At 42.1% G+C, this 19,489-nt stretch overlaps 2 protein-coding genes across 5 annotated transcripts in view; one reads left to right on the plus strand and one right to left on the minus strand.

The window, feature by feature from the left end:
• LOC136866360 (retinol dehydrogenase 14) overlaps positions 1-19,489 on the minus strand; it is a 78,780-nt gene that overhangs the window by 56,280 nt on the left and 3,011 nt on the right. The window lies entirely within an intron of this gene.
• LOC136866359 (uncharacterized) overlaps positions 1-19,489 on the plus strand; it is a 238,770-nt gene that overhangs the window by 47,746 nt on the left and 171,535 nt on the right. The window contains exon 1 of one of the 3 annotated variants that reach the window (XM_067143232.2): positions 10,521-10,656. The exons of the other annotated variants lie outside the window; for them this stretch is intronic. The gene's annotated coding sequence lies outside the window, so the exon portion shown is untranslated. Of the gene's footprint in view, positions 1-10,520; positions 10,657-19,489 lie in introns of those variants that run through there. 3 annotated transcript variants of the gene reach the window in all.

Below are 19,489 nucleotides of genomic sequence, written 5' to 3' on the forward strand. Positions count from 1 at the left end.
CAAGAATATAAATAAGCCTAAGTGGGTTATTCAGAAAATCAGACCCAATCTATCGCTTGAGGCCTTAATGGTGATGCTAAAGCTGAGTTTCTTCGGGCACATAATGAGAAAGTCTTGGAGGGAATACGGAGACAAGGATGGCTGGCAATGAGGTGGATAAACTCCATCAAAGAAGCAACTGAAGCCAAACATTTGTAAACCTTAACTCAACACGTGCAGTCACTTATTTCTAACACCCACGTGACATATTCTACGCCCAAAAGACTTGCGGTCATGGCTTCAATACATCCCATACTGTTTTTAATGTAGAATATGTCTATAGTTTCAGAATCCTACTTGAGCTGGCGAGCGTTACAAAAATATGAATATTTTAAAATCAAAATCAATCAATGAATGGTAGGTTAAGTTCCAGGAGTTCAGTCTCAAGATAAGTGAACCCAAAAGAGTAGTGATGGCAATAAATAGAGACGGGCGACCAGCAAAAATCATGATAGGAAACCATTCACTAGGAAGTGTGGAAAGCTTTACATACCTCAGCAGTGTAATATCTCGAGATACACTAGCCGCAAAGGAGGTGGCAAATAGAGTGCAGAAGAGCTCTCACTTTTACCAGCAAGTATGAACACTCCTCTGGGATCCAAAAGTACCAACAAAATCAAAGCTGGTGATGTTCAGTCAGTACTTCATACCAATCTTAACCCTCAAGGTTGCATGCATCTGAAATGAATTTCCTTAGGTCCACAATTCAAAAAACCAAAGTGGACAAGTTAAGGAATGATGTGATTAGGAAGGAAGCTGGGATTGTTACATCACTGTTAGATTAGGTCAGCATGCTCAGATTGAGGGGTTTGGGCATGTAATGAAGATAGAGCAAACAAGGACAGCATATGTTAATTTGGAGAGACATGTGGCAGGAAAACGGATGGTGGGTAGACTAAGAACCCACTGGATGGACATTGTAAAGATGGACAATGCAGACCGGGGAAGGACACTGGAGGATGTCATTAATAACAGAATGTATCTCAATAAGAGAGAATGGAAGAGGCTTGCCAACAGTACCCAGGAAACTGGAACTGTAAAATGATGATGATGAAAATCAAAATAATTTGCAGGCAAAAGTTGTGACGACAGCAACAAGAATCTGACTTTGCTATGATGTCATCAAGTGATGAAATACTGCTGCCATCTTAAGGTGCTAAATCGCTGTGCTGAGCGGCTAGCAATTCGTGTACAGTAGCTCTAAACTTTGGCATGGCAGCATATCGTGTGAGGTGTCATTTGATTCATCTCAGTAGGAAATATATGTATAAGGTGAAATAAAATAAAAATAAAATGGAGAACATTTAAGTCTAAAATCATCAATGTCAAGCATCAAAAGACTTATCGGGAGGTCTGATAGTTAAGATGAGCGTCGTGAGACGAATTCTGCGCTACTGAAACCCAAGCTGAGCACATCTTCTGCCCCAGTGGTAGAAAATTATTTGGAACTGATGATGTTAAAGATGTGAAAAGTTGTTCAGCATTAAGATATTAAGATGTCAAACACATACTGACTACATAGCCTACTTAATTTTGACAGTACTGATCACGTTGTACGTAAACTGTTTTATGTGAAAACTTACGGCCGTGACTCAGACATATCCCTACTGATTTTTTCATCAAATCATCAATAATTGTGGCTAGCGTATGAAATTTCCCCAGGCGCGAAATAATAATAATAATAATAATAATAATAATAATAATAATAATAATAATAATAATAATAATAATAATAATAACAATAACACAAGCAAGCATGTAGGTTCACATGACTGTTGATAACCTGATCACAGGGTCTGCGTTTTGCATGAAGTCCGAACCATACGGATGCGACTTTTATTTTAAAAATGGCGCATGCATTGGGTAGGATTCCAACTGTGGCCACGTTGATGAGAAGCCACTTCCCCCTGTGGGTAGGGGTGGTATAATAACATCCACAGCACGGTTTAATAACATCGTAAGAGGCGACTAAAAGGGGCTCTCAACTTGGGAGTGTTGGTTGGTGACCACGGGCCCTGAGCATTGCTTCCACTTACTTGTGCCAGGCTCCTCACTTTCATCTATCCTATCCGACCTCCCTTGGTCACTCTTTGTTTTCTTCTGACCTTGGCGGTATTAGATTGCGAGGCCTAGGGAGTCTTTCATTATGGCCCTTCGTGGCCATTGTCTTCCTTTGGCCGATACCTTCATTTTTTGAAGTGTCGGACCCCTTCCATTTCTTCCTCTCTGATTAGTGTTATATAGAGGATGGTTGCCTAGTTGTACTTCATCTTAAAACAATAATCACCGCCACCACCTGAAAAGCCACTCTGCTTTCATACCCCAATAACACTGGTACCGACCAAGTTGGCTGCGCGGTTCGGGTCACGTAACCTAGCTGTGAACGTGAATTCGGGAGATGGTGGGCTCAAGCTCCACTGCCGGCATATCCATGGATTCTCATTTTCACATCAGGCAAATGTTGTGGCTGTATCTTAATGAAGGTCACCACTGCTACCTTCCCAGTCCCAGTCCTTTCCCATCCTGCACCGCCAAAAATCTTGTGTTAGATGTGATGTTATACCACTAACAAATTAATAATAAGACAGAAAGGAAGATCTTGAGGAAGATACTAGGGCCCAGGAAAGTGGGTCAAGAATTTAGACTGCGACCAAATGAGGAACTATACAAAAGGACCGAAAAAATCACAACATCCTTCAAGAAGAGAAGACTCTGCTTCTACGGACACATTAAAAGAATGCCACCAGAGAGAACAGCCAAGCGAATTCTGGAATACATGGAGAACAGGAAGACACAAACTAGCTGGCTTAAAGGGGTCAAGGAGGATATGGAGGAAAATAATATATTACAGCAGGTAGTATACAACAGACAGGAATACAGAAAAATCATCAACAAAATTAAGGGATTCCAAGATCAAAGTAGCAAAAAAACGGACCGGCAACAACTGGTCACGAGAACGTAAAGAAGCCCACTCCGAAAGGATGAAGAAGTACTGGGCCGATCGAAAGAGGAAGAACCGTAAATGAATGATGCTTAACGTGGTCCATAGTAGACCCATTCGAAAACAAGAAGTAGAAGAAGAAGAATAACAAGAAGCTTATTACGTTTTAATATTGGCAGGCTATGTGCCAGCACCAGGTTTCAACCTCTCCCTTCCTATTATCATACATCACGTCATTCATTTAATTTCTTTTTCTTTTTCTCCCTGATGAAACAATCAGCACCACCATATCATCAGCTCATTTGATGAGGATGACGTCAGGAAGGGCACCCTGTCGTAAAAGCTTGCGACGAAGATTCATCTCAATTCATACCAGACCCCGTTGAGAATCGGGTCAAGCGTTAGACACACATGCCTTTTTTACAACCGACCTCCATAATGTGCACATTAACATTTCACGTCATTCAGGATGTCTGATCCTACATCGAGACTTTCAACGCTCGATGGCCCCCCAGTTTAACGCGGGCTCCGTCAGCTGAGCTGTAGCAGATGGAATGCATGCTGATTGTTGTAAAGCATGTTCTGCAGGAGTACATCCTAACGGTTGGCATATCTGTATCCGGCCGCGAGCAAGTCCCTACTTCCTGACATCTCTAACGGTTCAATGGAAGTGTGGCATCCTGAGAGTCATTTGCCGCTATGTTGACATAGCATCACAGGGACGACAAAAGTAGGACCTATGATAAGTTCCAAGACGACAGCCAGTGTCTGTGGTCGTAACTATTGGCAGTTGTATTATACCAACTAAGCCCTTTCATTCCCTTCCTGTCGACCTTATCATCCGATTAAACAGTAGGGGCTTGTGAAGTTTGCTGATAAGGGTTCACATTACCGTAATGTAGCATTTTTCCATTGATAATAACTTGTTCCGATAGAAAATAAATATAAAAACTCACCTAAGCCGCCATTAGAAAACAGTAGCGGCGATTAGGGGGGTTGAGGGGGGCAGTTCCCCCCCCCCCCTTGTTGGGGCGTGCGGCAGTGAGCTTGCATCCGGGAGATAGTGGTTCGAGCCCCACTGTCGGCAGCCCTGAAGATGGTTTTCCGTGGTTTCCTATTTTCACATCAGGCAAACGCTGGGGCTGTAACTTAATTAAGGCCACGGGCGCTTCCTTCCCATTCATAGGCCTTTCCTATCTCATCGTCGCCATAAGACCTATCTGTGTCGGTGCGACGTAAAGCAAAAAAAAAAAAAAAAAAAAAGTATTTTCTTCTTTTCAGATGTAGTGCCCATTCCAAAAATTTAGTTTTAAAGAGAAAATGCTGGCGGTATGGTCTTCCGAGGCCGAACAACATATGTAAATAAAGAATAATTTTACAAATTCACCAAAAAAAGTTTGAGAGAGAGTGTCAATTACAAGGGTTGTACTAGAACTAGTGAGCAATTACGTTCATGAGAAAGGACTTGTTGGTTTTGAAAACATCGAACGGGCTTAGAATAGGTATGTATCGCGTGATAAATGTTTTCGAAATAAAAATATGTGGTCAGTTTTTCTTCCGCCTCTCCCACACCCCGGTTGTGTCTTCGGTGCGAACTGTGTACCACATTTAGAATTGACCCACTGTTACGACCGGACGCCCTTCCTGACGGCGACCCAATGTGGATAAATATAATCAATATTGCGTATTTCTGTGCTGATTGGTAATGTGATGTCTCATGTGTATATGAAGCGGAGTGTGTTGGGACAAACACAAACACCCAGTCCCGGAGTCAGGGGAATTAACCAGACGCAACTGAAATCCCCGACCCGGTCGGGAATCGAATTCGGGACCTTCTGAACCGAAGGATTTGAAGCTGACCATTCAGCTAAGGAGCCGAACAAAATATCTTCTCAGTATGGGTTTGAAATTTTATCTTTGACATTTCTTAATTTTAAATAAATTTCAATATTTTCAAGACAAAGTCGATGTACTAGGGTTTTGTGATAAATGTTTTCGAAATAAAAATATGTGGTCAGTTTTTATACCGCCTTTCCCACACCCCGGTTGTGTCTTCGATGCGAACTGTGCAGCACATTTAGAACTGACCCTCTTTTACGGCCGGGCGCCCTTCCTGACGGCGACCCTATGTGGAGTGATATAATCGACATTGCGTATTTCTGAGAAACAAATAGAAAGTTCCATTTATATTTGTATCATAGGAGCTTCGATGCGCGCACCAAAGCCTCAGCATCATCATCAGGGTGATTGATATCCACATCAATGAGCTCCAAATCATTTTCCACCGCTAATTAATTGTGAGACAGTAGACGTGCTCTGCTGGGGCGGTTCTAGAACTACCGTATAAATGTAGTCTAGGTCAAAACCTCGTACACACCATCTTAATCTGTAGTAGCGCGGAACTCACTCTACAACGCTCGGCTGCCTTAACGTTGAGGCACTCCGATAAGCCTTTTGAAGATCAGCAACGGTGATTTTGGACTTTTTGGAATATATCTTCTGAATCATTGCATTTTCAATTTTCAAGCCATTTATTGCCCATATGACGCGACTTTTATCGCACTTCATCGCACCACAGTTTTCTCAAATGTTCACCTATTGATTTATCTTTTCGTACTCGTAGCATTGAGACAAATTAACTTTCATCCATCCTATACGACTTCCCTTGGGGTCAACTCTTGTTCTTTTCTGACCCAAACGGTATTAGAGCATTCGAGGGCTAGGGAGTCTTTCATTTTCACGCTCTTCGTGGTGCTTGTGTTTCGTTGGCCGATATCTTCATTTTTCGAAGTGTTGGATCCCTTTCATTTTTTTCTCTGATTAGCGTTATAGAGAGGATGGTAGCCTAATTGTACATCCTCTTAAAACAATAATCTCTATGACGTCCAGAGCTACACGAATTGTTAGCTCAGCGATTTTAGTACCTTAAGATGGCGGCGCTATTGTGGCAACCGATGACGTCATACTGAGACCAGACTCATGCTGCTAGGCACTCTGATCCTTCCTGTTTACAACTGTCGTCACGCGTGGTATCTAGACATTATTTTGACCTTTAATTTTAAATATTTTTGTAACGCACACCGGCTCATGTATGGTTCCAGAACGCCAAAACCTCTTACACATCATCGTAATCTGCAGACGCGTATTCCTTTTTAAACATTATATCCATTTCTTTGCGCACTATCCTTGCCGTAGAACTGATTCTCCTTTCCGTCTGACCTCTGTCCAGTGGTGGCTCGTGAGGTATGAAATGAGGGGAAGCACACAGACGAGAGCAGAACTAAATAAATAAATAAATAAATTAATTAATTAATTAATTAAATTCGTACCTCACGAGGCGCCACTGAACATTTACTGTTTTCGAAGACGCCAAAGTACCGGCATTTTGTCCTGTAGGAGTTATTTTAAGCGCTGGTAAATTTACAGACACGAGGCTGATGTATTTGAGCACCTTCAAATATTACCGGACAGAGCCGGGTTCGAACCTGCCAACTTGAGCTCAGAAAGCCAGCGCTGTACCATCTGAAGCACTCAGCCTGACATTATTATTATTATTATTATTATTATTGTTATTATTTTGTGTGGCTATTTCTAATGCAGACCCTCCGATGAGGGTGGGCGGCATCTGCCATGTGTAGGTAGCTGCGTGTTATTGTAGTGGAGGATAGTGTTATGTGTGGTGAGTGAGTTGCAGGGATGTTGGGGTCAGCACAAACACCCAGCCTCCGGGCCATTGGAATTAACCAATGAAGATTAAAATCCCCGACCCGGCCGGGAATCGAACCCGGGACCCTCTGAACCGAAGGCCAGTACGCTGACCATTCAGCCAGCGAGTCGGACATTATTATTATTATTATTATTATTATTATTATTATTATTATTATTATTATTATTATTATCCTCTGGATCGTTTAACTTTATAACAGTGTTATGAGTACACTAAGTATATTGTATAGTAAATAATTAACACTGAATTAAAGAGAGCAAGATAATTCGGACTCTTTTTTATCCTTACGAAGGAACTACCGGTACTAAATATAACGATTACGTTGTTGGATTTATAAATATTACACACCGCACTCGCACTTGCTTTCGCAATTACTAACACATTGACTACAACAGCAAGTTTGCAGCCTTCGAACAGCACTCCAGGGTGAAAGAATAGTACCGTTAGCAACCTCCACCCCGCCGTCACAACAGTGAGCTTCGGGCACATAAGCTTGTGACCGAGGCTCCTGTTCTGCATCGTCCATATGCCCAGCGGCAAAGTAACAGGAAGGTTTCCTTAAACATTGCTCCCTCAGTCACAGTGGGGTTGCGCCCGGCTTCTGCATTTAGCATTGGAGCAAGCAGAATAGAAGTATGTGGTACATGTAATGGGCTGCTTTTACGCCATGATGACGTAAATACCTTCATTTCGATTATTTCTTAATTTTAATTTCTACCTGAAAAGCAGGGAGGCCCATATCTTATACGAGGGTGGGTTGGGGAGGACACGTGACATTGTGCCATTAAAGAGCAGCCGCCACTGCTGCCGTCGTTTCAAAGCGTTGGCCTCGCATTACTTATGTTGGCCTCGCATTTCTTCTTTCTTAAAACTGAAAAGATGATAGTCAGTGGGTGCATGCCAGGACTGCAGGTGAACTGAGCAGAGTGAGGACGTGCGTTATCTTGTTAAAGGGTGTTCATCGCAAATGCGTGATGGAGTTTGTGGAGTGTTTGGAGATAACAACGGGCATTTATGATTTTCCTAGATTCAAGAAATTCAACTTGATTTTTTCCCTATTGGTGTAACATTGCAATAACTCTGGTAGGTTTTCGGTGACGATAAGGTAGGAAAGGGTGAGGGCATAGAGGAAGCGGCGGTGGCCTTAATTAAAGTACAGCCTGGTGTGAAATTGGGAAACCACGAAAAAGCATCTTCAGAGCTGCCGACGTAGGGGCTCGAATCCTCCCTCCCAAATGCAAGGTCACAGCCAGTGCCACACAACCAGCTCGCTCGCTAATTCAACCAGAATGCATCTGTCTGCATCCCAAACGACTTTCCCAGCAGACTGAAAGGTCTTGAGCCATGGGGTTTCCCTGAACTTTATGGTATTTTGTGAATAATTTTCTTCAGAGATATTGAAATGACGGAGATGAAAGATTATTTCATCATTATAGATTGGAAACAAACGGAGAGAGTATAAAATGCCACTTTCGAAACGCACCGACAGAAAGAAAACAAAGACAGTGCAGTCTGGGGGGAAAGTTATGGCACCGTCATATGGGTAGGTTTCGACATGAAGAGCATAGCACTTCCCTTGCTACCACTTACTTGTGAAGGATTCCTCCTATCCTATTTCCAGCAACTGTCCTACCGAGCGAGTATTTACGTAGAATCCGAATCATACGTACATATCTTTTGATTTTTTTAAATCTCACACACATAGGCTGGAATTCGAACCGCAGCCATGACTTTAATTAAGAAGCAGCCCCAGCATTCAAGTCTCTGCCTTCTTCAAGAAAGCAGGTTTAATACACATTTGAGACTCGATCCTCAAGAACACAATGCAGTGTCAGATGCTGAATTTTATGCCACTTTTGCAAGATAAATAAACCTTCCTTCCCTTAACAAGAATGTCGAAATTTGGTGGAAAAGCTACTCACACTTGTAAAAAAAAAAAAAAAAAAAAAAAAAAAAAAAAAAAAAAAAAACAGTCGCGTAAAACTACAAACTTGCGTTTTTGTTGCTTTGGAATTCGAATCCACCATCCCCAGAATGCAAGCTTAAGGCTATATGACCCGTAACGCGTAACCAAATTCGAAACCAGAATACTACGTGGTACGACGGTTACGCGACTGGACATCCCTGCTTCACTGCGGAGTTGTGTGGTGTTTTCTGCTCGCCGCTCCACTGTTGGATTACCACAGTGTACAATCCAACCTGTAGCGACTAGTATAACTTTGCTACTGCTTATATGCGTAATTCAGGGGTCTTTGTAACGGATATACCCGACAATGTGGGAAAGTTATTTAAAGGATATTAAAACGGCAATTTTTTCTCTCCGTATCATCCTTAACCCGATTCACATTCACATTGAAATAAAGACGGGGCAAATTTCTTGCCTGTCCACTGAGTATCTTCTGGGCCTGCTTCTGGCATGGGCTTGACTTCAGCAACTATGTGACGTCCGACAACCGTGACAGTAATGATCTATTGTAACTGTCTGACCTTGTAACAGTGAAGCAAGAGGTATCATTAAATGTCCCTGCAGAACGCTCTCGTGACGCATAAAAGCACGCATAAGGTCCTTAGATAAGTTCGACTGGAAATGTACAGTAATTGTTGCTCTTCTTTCGAACTATGGTGACTAGAAAATTATAGGCATATACTGTGCAGTGAAAGCCTCTAAGTCAGCCAGATGATAGATAACCAAAAATCGGTCTTTATGAGCAGTGGTCCTGATCACTACAAGTACGAGTACTACTACATTATACAATATTTATACAATGGGCCGATGACCTTAGATGTTAGACCCCTTTAAACAACAATCATCATCATCATCACCATCATCATCATCATCATCACCATCATCATCATCATCATCATATTTATACAATATTCTGCAAACCACTCGCAAGACGATATTGTACTGGGAACGAAATCTCGCCAATCATCCGTGACTTGCGAAGAAATTAACTGCACCTAGATAATAAAATTTTAGGGCTTATCCTGCAACATTGTTCCACTTTTGGTATAATAATTTCGTGTGGCTATTTCTAGCCGAATGCAGCCCTTTGAAGGCAGACCCTCCGATGAGGGTGGGCGGCATCTGCCATGTGTAGGAACTGCGTGTTATTGTGGTGGAGGATAGTGTTATGTGTGGTGTGTGAGTTGCAGGTATGTTGGGGACAGCACAAACACCCAGGCCCTTATTTCGCCAAAAACCGGACATTATGTTTGTTCACAGTACCGTTCAAATAAACGTACGCTTCGTCACTGAACCATGTGTTGTGCAGTACGGGATCATCTTCTGCAATAGCCCACGCAGCGAACTGTACTCGCCGTTGCTTGTCATGCGCCGTTAATTTATGAACTGTTGCCATTTTGTATGGGGAAACATTAAGCTGAGACTGTAGTAATCTCTGAATTGACGAACTAGAGATGCTCAACTGAACACAGGCAGTTTTGGTGGATTTGAAGGATCTCCGAGCCACAACCGCTCTCACAGCAGCAATATTTTCCGGTGAGCGGACCGGCTTGAAACAATAGTAAGACCTCTCCCTGGGTATGAATTCCCGCTTTATCACTGCCAGCAGTGAAATCTAACGGAGACTGATTGAACTCGACCATATCAACCAAGTTTAATGTATCTTCACAAGATGTCACCACTGTTGATTCTAAGTGCCACCTAGTGTATTGAAGCGTAATTAACTTGGTCGGGAAATGTTCATGTTTTATAGTTTGATAACCTGGTCATTTTCTTCTTTTTTCTTTTTTTAGAGTTTATCAACTATGTTCCACCAATGAGACAGTCAATACATCCTTTTCTAGAACAACCAACCAGTCCCCTATACATAGCTGTGAATTTCAACCCTATCGGGACTTTGAAAGTGCTACGTTGCTTGAGATCTTCTTCGGGAGCCTGATGCAGAGGCTGGGCATGGCTTCGGCGTAAAGATGGCGGTATAAGGTAAAGCAGAATTATCACTTAACTATGTTAACTTTACGTGGAGCAAAGGGGAGATTCCAGCGTTCCCCTTAACATGTAACGGTTAAGTCGATCTGTGTTTCCTCAAATGTTAATGTAGGGTTTCTCTTCTTTAAGACTTAAAATGAAGGTTTTCTAGGCAGTCTACAGACTTGTAAAACCCCTAAAGAGGACTATGTAAAATATAAGTACGCACAAGTGTGTACCCTCGTTTCCCTTATTAACTTTGTTTTCTGGTGACTTAGTCACCAAGTAGCATGGCTTATCCTCTGTGTCACTGGGGCTTATGCCCAATTAGGCGTTATAATAAGTCTTATACTAGGAATGCTTGATAGTGTTCAGCCTCCATTTAATTTTGTTCTCGTCTTTTCCATTAATCTTTGTTTTCTATTTCTTGGCCAAGTAGTATGAGCTTCGGCTCCTGTATTTTCTGGATCTTTCGATCCGCTTTTCGGGTGTGACTCCCTTATGAAATAAAGGTAGCGACTGTGAGAGCTGTTTAAGATTTTAAGAGCAGAAAGTGGATGTCTGCGAAGTGTAACCAGAGGTGCTTTGACGTGAAGTAATTAATGTGAATTCATTAACCTAATGTGAATTTGAGGCCCTTTAGGCCCCTGTAAATTATAAATTGTGGTTCAGGGTTCGAGACTCATCTGATATGAAACTTTGAACTTGAGGGTTCGATTCCTCTGTGGGTAACTTCGTTCTAGAAGCCTCGAGTTCTTCCTTTTTTCAACAAAGTAAGGTTCTATTTTCCCTCTGTTGGGAATTTTTTTTTTTTGTAAAGGCTAGTACCTCGCGTAATTAATGCCAAAGATTTTTAAATTTATAAGACCTATTGGTCTAGTTTCGTCTCGAAGTCTTGTCTGAAAATGAGAGTCCTTTCTCCCGTGGTTATGAATGAATTAAGCTTCTAAGCTTGTCCGTTTTGTTATCAGGTGTTAAATCACTGTTATTGTTGTTGTTTTCTGAAAATATTTGCCTTCAGCAAAGATAAGAAAACAGTAATTGATAAATAAACTTGTCAGAATTTAATCTTTGGTTCATGCTCTGTCCAGCCATTTACCCCTCATGCTTCTTCCCCTCTGGACCACGGAAATTCGCGGAACAACAACAAAACAACAACAATAAAGACATAAATAAATAATAATACATTATTATTATTATTATTATTATTATTATTATTATTATTATTATTATTATTATTATTATTATTATTATTATAGTATTGTTGTTTTACGACCTAAATTCTTTTGCGTTTTTTTTGAGCCGCACAGTTACTGGAATTTTTGTCCCACAGGAAATCATATTATGTGCCAGTAAAACGGGCGACCAAGCTGGCGTATTTGAGCATTTTAAAATATCAACGAACTGAACCCACCTATTTACGCTCAGAAAGCCAGCATTTGAACGGCCCCGGGTTCGATTCCCGGCCAGATAAGGGATTTTTACCTGGACCTGAGGGCTGGTTCGAGGTCCACTCAGCCTACGTGATTAGAATTGAGGAGCTATCTGACGGTGAGATGGCGGCCCCGGTCTAGAAAGCCAAGAATAACGGCCGAGAGGATTCGTCGTGCTGAGCACATGACACCTCGTAATCTGCAGGCCTTCGGGCTGAGCAGCGGTCGCTTGGTAGGCTAAGGCCCTTCAAGGGCTGTAGTGCCGTGGGGTTTGGTTTTTTATGTCACATCGACACAGATAGGTCTTATGGCGATGATGAGATAGGAAAAGGGTTAGGAGTGGGAAGGAAGCCTATTTACGCTCAGAAAGCCAGCGTTTGACCATCTGAGCTACTCAGGACGGTTGCTGCTGCTATTCTTCTTCTTCTTCTTCTTCTTTACAGTTGGCTCTATGTCACATCGACACAGATAGGTCTCACGGCGACTATGGGATAGGAAAGGACTACGAGTGGGAAGGAAGCGGCCGTGGCCTTAATTACGGTACAGCCCTACCATTTGCCTGGTGTGGACATGGGAAACCACGGAAAACCATCTTCAGAGCTGCCGACAGTGGGGTTCGAACCCACAATCTCCCGAATGCATGTTCACAGCAGCGCGCCCCTAACCGCACGGCCAATTCGCTCGGTATTATTATTATTATTATTATTATTGCTATTGTATTTAATAAGTAATGTATATCGACAAAGAACTAGAACGACTGGTAGTGATTGTATCTACTGCAGTTCGATTTGTTCATAGAGCTATTTTACATGTTCCAGCTGACAGTTGTTCGGCTTATATCTGATCCCGCAATAAAATTAAAAAATAGTTGTAATTTCACGGAAATAATCTTTAACAACTGCCTTTGTTTGTAATTGCGCAATAAAACCAGATAATGATAAAGCTAAAACTGTCAGAGGAACACAACAGTATCTTTTGAATTCTCCATAATTGCGGGGTTGAAATCTGCGCACGAGTGAAACTGATTACTTTCTTCTATTCGTGTCTGTGTTGATGAGTTTGTAAAAGGCAACGGATCACTGAGAAGTAAGGGACAGATATGCTGTAGAATATTATCCACTTTCTGGCCTTTTTCCCAGTTCATTGGGTTCCCGATGGCACCGTATGGTTAATTCCCATAGCCGACTACAGTTTCAAGCCGGAGTCATGTAAGTTTGGCAATGTCCAGTGGAGGCCAAGGTGAAACCGCGGGATGTCTAGTGAACTTCGTCTCGTGTTTCGTTTAATTTTTCACGAATATGTTTAAGTACCTATATATAACAAGATAAAAAACCCAAACCCCATGGCACTACAGCCCTTGAAGGGCCTTGGCCTACCAAGCGACCACTGCTCAGCCCGAAGGCCTGCAGATTACGAGGTGTCGTGTGGTTAGCACGACAAATCCTCTCGACCGTTATTCTTGGCTTTCGAGACCGGGGTCGCTATCTCACCGTCAGATAGCTCCTCAATTCTAATCCCGTAGGCTGAGTGGATCTCGAACCAGTCCTCAGGTGCAGGTAAAAATCCCTGACCTGGCCGGGAATCGAACCCGGAGTCTCCGGGTAAGAGGCAGGCACGCTATCTCTACACAACGGGGCCGGCATATACTGTATAACAATATAAGTGATAGAATAAGCATACGTAGAGCATATTATCGAAATAATATGAAGGCTAACCAGGGCTGAATAGCTTGGACTGTAGAGCTGGCTTTCTAAGCCCAGCTCGGTCCGGTGGGATTTGAAGGTGCTCAAATACGTCAGCCTCGTGTCGGTAGATTTACTGCCACGTTAAAGAACTCTTCCGGAACAAAATTCTGGCATTTCGGCGTTTCCCCAAAACAGTAAAAGTAGTTAGTGGGACGTTAAATCAATAACGTTATTATTGTTGATTGTGAGCACTGAATTTGGCTTATTAATAAAATGTTTCGTGTATCTGCAGATGGCCAGAAAATGTTGTGTTCCCTTGTATTGTGACAAATATAGCATTAAAAAGTGTTTTGTTACCTGTTCAGCAAATGGTAAAATATCGAAGTGGTCTCAACTAAATGCATATTTACTAAATTACATAGGAACCACTTCTTGTAGTGTTGGTGTTAAATGTGTTCAAATTTGTGATAGTAAAGTCAACGTAACTATACTACCACCCAAACCTAATGAGCTTCTCCCGGATGCATGTCCAATTATTTTCCCAAATTTGCCAAAATATTTATCATCGAAAAGTGTTGAAAGAAAATATCCTGAAGGTAGGAGCCTGGAAATGTAGAGTAGGATAAACAAGAAGATGGATGGATGATATGCCAAATGTAACCCATTTACTCAAAATTAACCAAGATATGAATGTTTCTGTATATGTTATCATGTGCTGGTAAAAGAAATTACATGTTCAGCAAATGGTAAAATATCAAAGTGGTCTCAACTAAATGCATATTTACTAAATTACATAGGAACCACTTCTTGTAGTGTTAGTGTTAAATATGTTCAAATAAATCTATTAAAATGCTTCACAATCTCATAGAGTATCGTGAGGTAAGCAGTGAAAGTACACACTGTCAGGCCTCATATGTTTAAGGGAACAATTCGAACTTTGCACTAAAAGGGCCGGGCTGAGTGGTTCAGACGGTTGAAGCGCTGGGCTTCTGACCCCAACGTGGTAGGTTCGATTTTAGCTCGGTTCGGTAGTATTTGAAGGTGCTCAAATACGTCAGCCTTGTGTCGGTCAATTTACTGGCACGTAAAATAACTTCTGCAGGAAAACATTCTGACACCTCGGCGTCTCTGAAAACAGTAAACGTAGTAGTGGGACGTAAAATTACTATTATTAATAGTAATGTTCTATTTGCAGTTCGGCTCTATGGCTAAATGGGCCGTAAAGCAAATAACATTATTATTATTATTATTATTATTATTATTATTATTATTATTATTATTATTATTATTATTATTATTACAGTATTTGCACTAAAAGGTAAAAGTTCGTTTGGAACTGTGAAAGCAAATTATTTACTGTCAAGAAACTTTCAAAGTGATAACTTAGAAAGAAGGTTTAGTATAGCTTATTGGTTGTAACTACAATGTTACTGCACCTCAAGTCCTAGAAAGTGAAATGAAAATTAGGATTAAGGCTGTTCTAGGCTTGTGGTGGTGGTGGTATGGAAAAGTGAGATTTGGCTGTAGCCAATTAGAAATGTCTTATTCCATCAAGACAGACGTTATGGAAATAATAAACTAGTCAGACTCACGTTTATCATGTGAAATTTTTGGCGGTCATTTTGAGATGTCAGGGGTAATACGCTGTGCATTTCTGGGTATACAATAAGGACACTATCCAGAAGGCTATGCCGTGACACTTGTTTAGGTCTACTGCAGAGTAATGAACAGGTAATCCCTATTTTGAAGAACTTCAGAGAGGTGGGTTAGTAGTGCCATCACATTGCATTTGTGTCTGCAAAACAGTGGTACACGAAGACCAACTGGGTTGTGAAAATAGAATTTATGTTCTCTCTATCCTGAGCTGCTTTGGGAAGAGATGGCAATCAACAGTTCTGGTTTGAACGCCGGTCTTGTAGGCGTGACAATAGTGGTGCGATAGATTGTTTATTGTCTACATTTTCCAATGTCGTGTTAAATAAGTACTGAAAGCAGATGAGGTACACGAGTTATGTCAGCAATGAGGATAAAAACACTAAGCGGAGGAAGCTGTCAACGCTCCACAATAATCGAGCTTGTGAGTGCTGTTCTTAAAGTGTTTTGTTTTTGTTCATGCAAAATGTGTATTTCTAACTTCATTGAATGCATTTACTGATGTGTGTGTGTTTCTTAGTGCCATTTTACGAAGAGTGTGCATTTATCACAACTATCATGTTGGTCTAAATGTAGTGAATATGGGTGAAATAATTCAAACTCGGACACGCCCCTTTTTCTCTCGGCCTCCGCTTGACAGATAGATACAGCGTTGCCAAGCGTACCTTCCGGCGTTAACTGTAGATGGCTCTGTTAATTCCTCTACCTCGGGCATTAAAAAAATGTTCTTTTCCGACCGAAAATGAGATAAATGCTTTAAGAGCGCTACAGTGATATTTTCGAATGGTGGATATGGGGAGGGGTTATTTCTGTGGTAAAATACTACTAGCTTACCAATGTCTAGTAACGTTGGGCTGATTTGTCCAGTCGCTTGTTTACCAGCCGTTGTGTTAACTATGTTTCATGCTTTTTCTCTCCATATAATTATCGAGGCCATGGTCCAGATCCATTTTTGGCAAGATATGCAGTAGTGTCTGTGGTGGTGGTGGTGGTGGTGTTGGTAGTGGTGGTGATTACTGTTTTATGAAGTACAATAAACAACCATCCAATCTTAACATTGTCTACAACTTAGTCCCGTTTCTTGATACGGCGTCGGGGACGATGAAGGATGAATTTACATGACATGTTTTTACGGACGGATGCCCTTCCAGTTGAGGAACTAATGGGGATGAATAATGGTGAATGAAAATGAATAAGGAGGTGGAAAAAATCGGCTGTGGCGTATGCATGGGAACTGTCGCGGCGGTTGCCTGGAAGTGGACATGGGAAACTACAGGACAGCCGACGGTGGGGTTCGAACCCACGCGTATCCCGAATGCAGAGCCTATCTCCATAGCTGTAACACGCGCGGCTTCTCTGCTAATCGGAGGGAAAACAATGAAGCAATTTTCATGTAAACGAATATCTTTGTTATAAAATGAAACGACACAGATGTGTATTGGCAACAAAATACACTGTTGTTATTATTTTCTTTGAAAAAGCTCTTCTTCGCCGAAAATGAAGAAAATGAAGAAAGAGACGTAGACTAGCTTAAAGAGACATAGAAACACACACATTTTAGTGTGGCTATGCGCCCCTGGGATAAAGGATTTCGAAGGTAGGGGGTAGGAGATGCAGAAAAATCTTTCGAAGGTCGATAATTAAGATCAATATTTAAAGATTTCGAAGTACGACTTCCACTATCACTACCCGACGTGTTTCATGTCTCAACAACTGCGGAGGAAGGGAGCGGGTTCTCTCCTAGGCACCCGCGGTTCGAATACCGGCCAATGAATGAGATATTTGAAATTAATTCTGTAGTTTGCTAGTTGCTTTACGTCGCACCGACACAGATAGGTCTTATGGCGACGATGGGACAAGAAAGGCCTAGGAATGGGAAGGAAGCGGCCGCGGCTTTAATTAAGGTACAGCCCAGCATTTGCCTGGTATGAAAATGGGAAATCACGGAAGACCACCTTCAGGGCCGCCGACAGTGGGGTTTGAACCCCACAGCTGTGCGCTCCTAATCGCACGACCAACTCGCCCGGTAAATACTGTAGTTACATGCCTGTAGTTCGCATTCCACGTAAAACTGATTGTCTCGTGATTAAGATAATGATAACAAAAGAACAAATTTCTTTTAACAAATGCTCGAATTTTATACAGGAACAAGGTTCAGTGGTTTAACTGTGAACATAATAATAGAGGTATCTACCACAAAAGCACTTCTAAATGACAAACGACTGTTCCAGAATTCGACGTTGCATCCCTCGGAAAAGGCAAGCACCAATCGGAGTGATTAACGAAGGGTTTCTCAATCGGGGTTCTAGTTAGAGGTTCCGCTAAAATGCATCAAATATTTTAAGAACGGACATAACTGAACCATTGCCTTTCTACAGTGGACTCTGCAAAGGAGCTTCGCTGATGATTCGACATTGGGACTAGCTGGCATATTCGGGGGTGGCCAGGGCTCTACTGTGGATCTACGCTTCTGCATTCGGGAGACGGGACAGGGCTGGACCTCACGGCAGGCTCCAACCATCGGCTGTCCTGAGAATGGTTTTCCGTGGTTTTCCATTCTCCTGCACTAAGGCGAATGCCGGGACAGGTCCTAGTATAGGCCACGACCCCCAACCCCCCCACCTTCTCCGAGCATCTCCTTCACCGAAACAAATCTCCCGGCCTGAGAGATGGCGTCACAGTGTAGGAGGCCCGCATCCCCCTTTAGGGGAGGAATGAAAATTTTAGTATTAGTAGTATAACATAATCGTACTTGCCAATCAACGTTATGACCAAGAATATAATTGTTAAACTCCGAGAGACAAGCCCTAATATTATACTACTGTCAGCGTCGACATAATTCTACATTTGAAGATATGTTTACTGAGAGTGAAAATGCTTTGTAGAAACAATATTATTAAGGTATAGGAAACGTCGTATATTAAATTTAACTAAGTTTACGGAAGAAACAGAAAACTCATTTCTTTAGATTTCGAAGTATCTCTAAATAGGTTTATTGAAAATTACGTGTTTCATAATTTCGCTGTTCAGAGTTACGGAGGTTTTCTTTGTAAGTTATTTCAATCCATTTTCAGAATCTCTAGAGCCGGGCTTGAGTGGCTCAGATAGTTCAGGCGCTGGCCTTTGACCCCAACTTGGCAGGTTCGATCCTGGCTCAGTCTCGTAGTATTTGAAAGATCTCAAATACTTCAGCCTCGTGTCGGTAGATTTACCGGCACGTAAAATAGCTCCTGCAGGACAACATTCTGGCACCTCAGCGTCTCCGAAAACCGTAAAAGTAGTAGTGGGGCGTAAAATTATTATTATTAATAATATTCTATTTACAGTTCGGCTCCATGGCTAAATGGATAGCGTGCTGGTCTTTGGTCAGAGGGACCCCGCGTTCGATTCCCGACAGGATCGGGAATTTGAACCATACTTGCTTAATTCCCCTGGCACGGGGACTGGGTGTATGCGTCGTCTTCATCATCATTTCATCCTCATCACGACATACAGGTATGCTGTATGTATAGTTGATTAATTTGTTCAAGACTTGAGCGGTGTTTACAATGCCTGTAGTGATATCATCTCGTAAGGTAAGTCCTAACTCATGAACTGGTTTCATTACCAGGCGAGTTGGCCGTGCGGACAGAGGCGCGCGGCTGTGAGCTTGCATCCGGGAGATAGTGGGTTCGAATCCCACTGTCGGCAGCCCTGAAGATGGTTTTCCGTGGTTTCCCATGTTCACACTAGGCAAATGCTGGGGCTGTACCTTAATTAAGGCCACGGCCGCTTCCTTCCAACTCCTAGGCCTTTTCTCTCCCATCATCGTCATAAGACCTATCTGAGTCGGTGCGACGTAAAGACACTAGCAAAAAACGAAAAAACTGGTTTCATATCCATAGCCTATTGTTTAGTATTACTATTTGTAATTGCTTGGTGCATACTTCGAGAGAGAATTTCAATGTAAGTATATTTATTGATCACTTGGCTCAGGTATACATACCCTAACTTGAATCCTCAGCCTCTCTGCTTCGAAGGAGCTGCTGGTAGGTCAGCAGCAGTCTTGATTTGCGGTATTGGGCTGTCCTCATTTTT

Source organism: Anabrus simplex, chromosome 3 (genome assembly GCF_040414725.1).
Source record: "Anabrus simplex isolate iqAnaSimp1 chromosome 3, ASM4041472v1, whole genome shotgun sequence".
NCBI classification, from domain to species: Eukaryota; Metazoa; Arthropoda; class Insecta; order Orthoptera; family Tettigoniidae; genus Anabrus; species Anabrus simplex.